Source organism: Panicum hallii, chromosome 5, assembly GCF_002211085.1.
Source record: "Panicum hallii strain FIL2 chromosome 5, PHallii_v3.1, whole genome shotgun sequence".
In the NCBI taxonomy this organism is placed as follows: Eukaryota; Viridiplantae; Streptophyta; class Magnoliopsida; order Poales; family Poaceae; genus Panicum; species Panicum hallii.
In genome coordinates this window covers 8,985,378-8,991,377 of record NC_038046.1, presented here as the reverse complement: position 1 = coordinate 8,991,377, position 6,000 = coordinate 8,985,378, and positions in this window count along the sequence as shown.

Below are 6,000 nucleotides of genomic sequence, written 5' to 3'. Positions count from 1 at the left end.
ACTGCGCAAGCAACAAGACGGGAGATCGACTATTTATACGCAAGCCGTGTCCATTGCAGGCGGCCGGCCGTCACCTTTGATCTCAGTCTCTCGGTGCTCACTCCCAGTTCCCAAAAACAAACCAGTCACCCCCGGCGCCTGACAGGGTCTCCTAATCTAATCTTCCCTGACGGCTGCCGTCGACGACAAACGGGTGATCAAGGGCTTCCATTTCGCAGATAACTAATGGAAGCGCAACTCCTGGCAAGTGCTTGCGTTCGAGTTGGATTCGTGCTAGGGATGACGCAGAAGCGATGGATGGGCATGGACATAGACAGACACGGGAACGGCTGGCGCCACCGCGGCAGTAACTGCACTGAGGCTTGCAGTAGTTGGTGTGTGGGCTGGTCGTTGCTTGCCCGGATTCTGGCGGAGGTTGCACTGGCCAGGGCTCGGCCGGGCGTGGCTTTCGGTGCCCGTGCCGGACAACCTGACGACGGGGCTTCAATCTGGAGGCCGCGTGAAGATTATCACTAGACTTTGGGAGGTGTGGGTACAAGGAACTTTCGAACACGGAGCGTAAGGGGATGGGGGTATTTTTGTCCGCGTGTGCAGGTTGCTCGCCTGATAGTCGGATACTCCAAAGTCCAAACATCACAACACCTATTAAGTCCTGCGTAAGTACATTTACTGTGTGTTATTTCAGCGCATAACACATGTTAGCATAAAGACATGGATCTTTCCAGTTAGCTACTTTTCTGAGCCATTAGGTACCTTTTGTGGACCTAGGAGAGGTGGGGACGACAACTCAAGCAAAGATTTTTTTTTTCTGAAAAGGAACTGGCAAGTTTTGCCGTTCTTGTATTAATATAGGAGAGTGAAACGAAACAACAAGATCTAGGCCAAAAGAAAAGACGCAAACGCTGTGGCCTAGCCTAATCTCCTGACCACAAATCACACGAGCAAAAGTGGCTATTCTTTGTGTAGATGAGTCTTACCTTAGCATCATCAAGTTTCAGCTCTAGTACGTTACAAATAATGCTACCAAAGCTTGAACCGTCAGTGCAACAGACCACATGTGTAACTACAACGGCGGCTCACACCGCAACAGACCGCAAGTTAGGGGCGTTCTGTCGTATCTCAGGTACTTCTCAAAAAGGTGTTTGCCCTCTAAACAGTAGGCCCGGTTTGGATCCTCCCAACTTATTACGGGTAGCTAGGGAGTCAGCGTGCAGCTTTAATAAGCTAGGTAGATGCATAGTAGAAATTGAATTGTAAGTTGCATTGGGCGGTTTGGATGAGTCAGCATACCCTCTTAGACGGAGAGCATGATACGGATCGGACATCCAGAGCATAGCAAGTGGCAACAATGGATGGACAGCACCACTTCCCATATTTAGCCGAGACCCAGGGGCTGCATCATGCCCCCGGCCCCCGGCTGATTGATGCGCACCGACGCCAAGTACCTACCGACCTATCACTGTTTGCCGTTTCCTCACGTATTCGCCGTGAGACGATGAGAATACAGAGCTGCCGGTAGGAGGAAACCGGCCGCTAGCTAGGGCGTATCTAGGCAGTAGCACGTCTGGGCTTGGGTACCCATCGAAGAAAATTCGCGCACCACAGCTCGAGTGCTCGCGACGTACGAGCTACCGGACATTTTTGCACGGAGGGCGCGGGACCATCTCGCTCGATCTGATCCTGTCATTGTACCTCCGAGGTCGCGGCGAGGCCGGTCAGGAGGGAGGAGGAGGAGGAGGGCCTGCCGCTGCGGCGGCGCACACGCGCGAGGCGTCGCAGCATTGGGTGCATCGATGTCGCGTCGGCCGTTGTGATTGGACGCGTCGATCGGGTCCGGCCGGTCGCCGAAAGGGCGCCACGAGGCGGGTCTCTCGCAAGCTGCACGCAGCAGGTTGCTGTACAGGAAAGATGCGAGAGGCAGGCGCCATGAGTGAGAGGTCGAGAGCATCTCTCGCTTTGGCGCCCCGGCCGGCGGTGGATTCCACCGAGGCAACGCCGAGGGCCGGCGTAGACCCAAAAGCGAAGGGACACCGTCGAAAGCGCATTTGTCCCCAGCTCCGATCAGGCCGTTCACGATCGCCACACCGAGATCGATCGAAATCACCAGCGCGCAGCCGTGCATATGGAACCCCGGCAGCGGCTCGAAGTTCGGCACGCGTATGATTGCTGCGGCGCGGCGGACGGCCGTGACGACGACGTAATCCTTGGACTCGGTCGCACCGGGGGACACGTCCCCCGCGCCCGCGCCGCGCGCGCGGCGGCGGCGGCGTCACGGCCCCATAACGCCGCACCCGCCGCGCCGGATATCAATCGCCGCGCCCGGGCAGTTGCGACATGATATGCGTCGCCGATAGGTATCCGGGGGGATCGAGCCCCTCCTCGCGATCAGCCATCGCAGTCCCCGGTCGATCGGCCGACTCACCGACGTGGCGCGTTCCGTCCTCGTCGCAGCCAAAGTTTGTTGGCCGACGACGCGGCATCCACCCACCAGCCCCGCGCGCGAGCTCCCCGGCCCGCCGCCCCGCGCCAAAGGCGTGAGCGGTGACCGGGCGGGGCGCGTGCCGCTAGCTTCTGGGGATAGGCGACGCCTCTGTTGCCATCACCTCGCGGAACTGAACCCCTGGGCGTGTACGTAGGCCTGCTGGTGGGGTAGTTCGACACGCATGCGTCATGCATGCCGACTTGCCTGCCGAGCTAGCTAGGGTGACGCGCGTGAAGTGGAGCAACCGCGCGCCGCGCAGTATTGTTGCCATTGATGCCGGGCGTGGTCGCGCGCATCTCGGATCGGCCGGCGGCCGCAGCAGCCACGAGACTTCTCTTAATTATTACCGAATACGCAAGAGAGCTACGCATCTTTATATTACAAAATATAAAAGGAGAGTGGTGGCGGCTACAAGCCCATGAGATTCTGAGAGCACAGCCGAGCCTTGGCAAGCCGAGATCAAACTCCTACACACCGTACCTCAGATCTCGTTGGCTCTCTCTGGGTTCAGCCTAAAAACTAGCTCGAGGCCTCGCTCAGAGCCCAGCCCAGCCCAAATCTTCCTGGATAGGTGGAAATGGAACCGGTGTCTGGAGAGATGGGGACAAAAACTATGGATGGTCAGTACAATTATTTAATTTTCTTAAAAATCTATCGCTAGACGCTCACCAAGTAGACTGGTACAGACGCCATAGATGCGTATGGATCATGCTCCGTCCGATCGATACATACCTGCCAGGTTGCCACGCCTATCAGAGGTTGCTGTTTCCTCATATATTCCCCACGTGTGGGAGGACTAGCTAGGAGTAATGGAGCATCCAGGGTGTACATTTGGCGTCACCGAATTTCGCGCACTAGACATCAAGCTCGAGCAGCCGAGTGCTAACCGCTAAAAGTGCCACCACGATGTTTCTACGTGGCTAAAATTTCACTATCATGCACACTCCATCATTGTACGTCTGGTGGTCACACGCAGAGAGCCCACACCGGCAGGACGCCACGTGGCTAGCCTACGTTCCGAGCCCCGGGCCCCTTCTCGGCCTCGTACTCTTCTTTTCGCCGGGTGACGTTGCCATGCATGAAAGACAAGGTACGCGAGAGCATCTCGCTTTGGCGCCCCGCGGTGGATTCCACGGAGGCGCGTAGCCCCCAAAGCGACGAGACCCACTGGAAAAAGCACGGTTTGTCCCCAGCCGAGCAGGGTCAAATCAGCGACCGGGGCCGCCGTCCGTCCTACGACTACGACCGATCGATCAGCTAGCTAGCGCGCAACGACACGGAGCTGAAAAGGCACGCGGAGGTGCGGTGAGGGCGCGGACGGACGGACGTGTGGAATGGAAGAAAGGTCCTCTCCCACTCCCATGGCACGCACGCAGGCTCTGAACCTGAAGAAAGATCCGCTCGCGATCGAGCAGGAGATATCGAGGCCGCGCGCCGTGTCGCCGGCCGTCTCGTCGTCGGGCGGGGTGCGGGCGCGCGGCGCGGAACGGCCGGCGTTCGAGGGACCAGCTCGCCGCGTGATTGCAGCTAGCGCAGCGTGATGGAAAAGCGTAGTAGCCGCTACCTGCATCGCGCGGCGTGACGACGGCGACTCGTGCTGACTCGGTCGCCACAGGGGAGGGGCAGGGACGGACCGGTCCGACGACACTGGAGCTCGCGGCTCGCGCGTGGCAGCAGCTTCACGCACGCCGTCCGCCCAGACCGCGCTCGGTCAGCGCCGTCTTCTTTCCTAAATGGGCCGAAAATAAATAAACTTCTCACTAAGTGATCACCAGTGGGCTTTGGCGATCCAAGATTATAGTGCCCCCGGCCCAGTCCACTATAATCTCTCATCGACATTCTTTGGTCAAGTGAATCGCTTCAGCACAGCAAACCCAGCCCAAATATTGCTGAAATAAACTCATCCAGGTTGCAGGGAGCATCCAGAAGCCGGTTGTCTGGAACATGGTTGTCCAGAACAGAGGCAAGTTTCAGTTGGTAATGCTTGATGAACCCAGTCTGCACTAGTGTGGAGGAGGCTCGTCCCCAAAACAAAATGGAACCAGCAGCTACTCTGTCCCTGTATGTAGGCACTATGTCCAGTCCGCTGTTATAAGATTTTTAGGCAAGGTAGAGCGATCCCCTCTTGATCTCCATTAGCATAAAAACAAAGTACGGAACAAGTTCAGAAAAAGTAAGTAAACTAGAGCGCAGTGTAAAAATTAGAGGAACTGTGACACATAAATTGTACCTGCAATAGGGAGATGAAGGCACAATCTTGTTGCAAGGCCTGCAGATTCTCATCTAATAATGGAGTTCCACTAGACATAATTCTCCTTCAACCACCCTCCAAAACATCAGCCACCGTCAGCTTCTCACTGGAGGCTACCATATTTCTTTCTTAACTGTACCAAAGCCCTCTGTCATTGGTTAATACTTCTGTCAAGCAACATCATGTACGTTTCACTCAGGAAACACTGGACTGAAGTCAGCCAGCCAACATACATCCGGTAAAAGTCGATACAAGTGACAGGAGCTGGAAAGTGACAAACCGGTTGCTGTACTGCCAGATTCACATGTATGCACATATTGGAATTCTGCGACACATAAGCTTGCAATGTGCGACCAGGTCAATAGGCAGGGTTCGATTTACCGAGTTTCTTCTGTGTGTACTATTCATACGCACAAATCCATCAGCTGCAGAAGCACGTCAATTAACTTCTTTGTTCAGATGAAACGATTCCTCCGGATTGCCTTTTTGTCCTCTTTGATCTGCATCTCCTCAAAGAATCGCTCCAAGCAGTTCAGCCAAGAACGCAGATCCCGTTGCAATCGTACATGGAAGTTGAGCGGCCTTGATTGCATTGAAGTCAGCCTTCATCTCCCTGTTGCAGGCTCTCCACTCCAAGGAAGTTGCTCTGCTGGGCGGTGGAACAGGGCAAGGCGTAGGAAAATAGGTCGTTTGCAGTGGCAGTGGTTTTTTTTTTTGGATGGGAGGCAGGAAAGGACGGGTATGAGATCTGAATACCAAGATCTACGGGAATGCACATCAAGCCCTTGAAACCGAGGCAGGCCTGCAGGCTGCAGTGGTCACTCGGTGCTCCCCTCCTTGTGGGCAAAGCATCGAGCACCTGGAGCGCCACACCGTGCCGGCACCAATCGTCTTAGATACAAACCAGCGAGAGAGACGATGGCATTCATCGGCACCTTGCAGGTGGAATGCGCGAGGGCGGCGAGGCTAGCAAGCGGACGGCGAACGGAACCGAGAGAGCAGAGCACTCGTCGAGCAATCTACATGCAGCAGAATCCGCGCGCAAAGCCAGCGATCAAAGCCAGCGAGCGGCGGGGCACAAGGGAATCTGAAGGCGACGGCCAGGTGCGTCTATTCCGCGGAGGGCGAAAGTTGTACACACGGCGGTGGCGCTAGCGGAGGTCGCCGGCGGCAGCAAGAGCTCGCCGCTGTTGCCGTGTCGCCGGCGGGGAATATCGCGATAGGCCCAACTATTTACATACATATCGCCCCCTACAATTTACATACA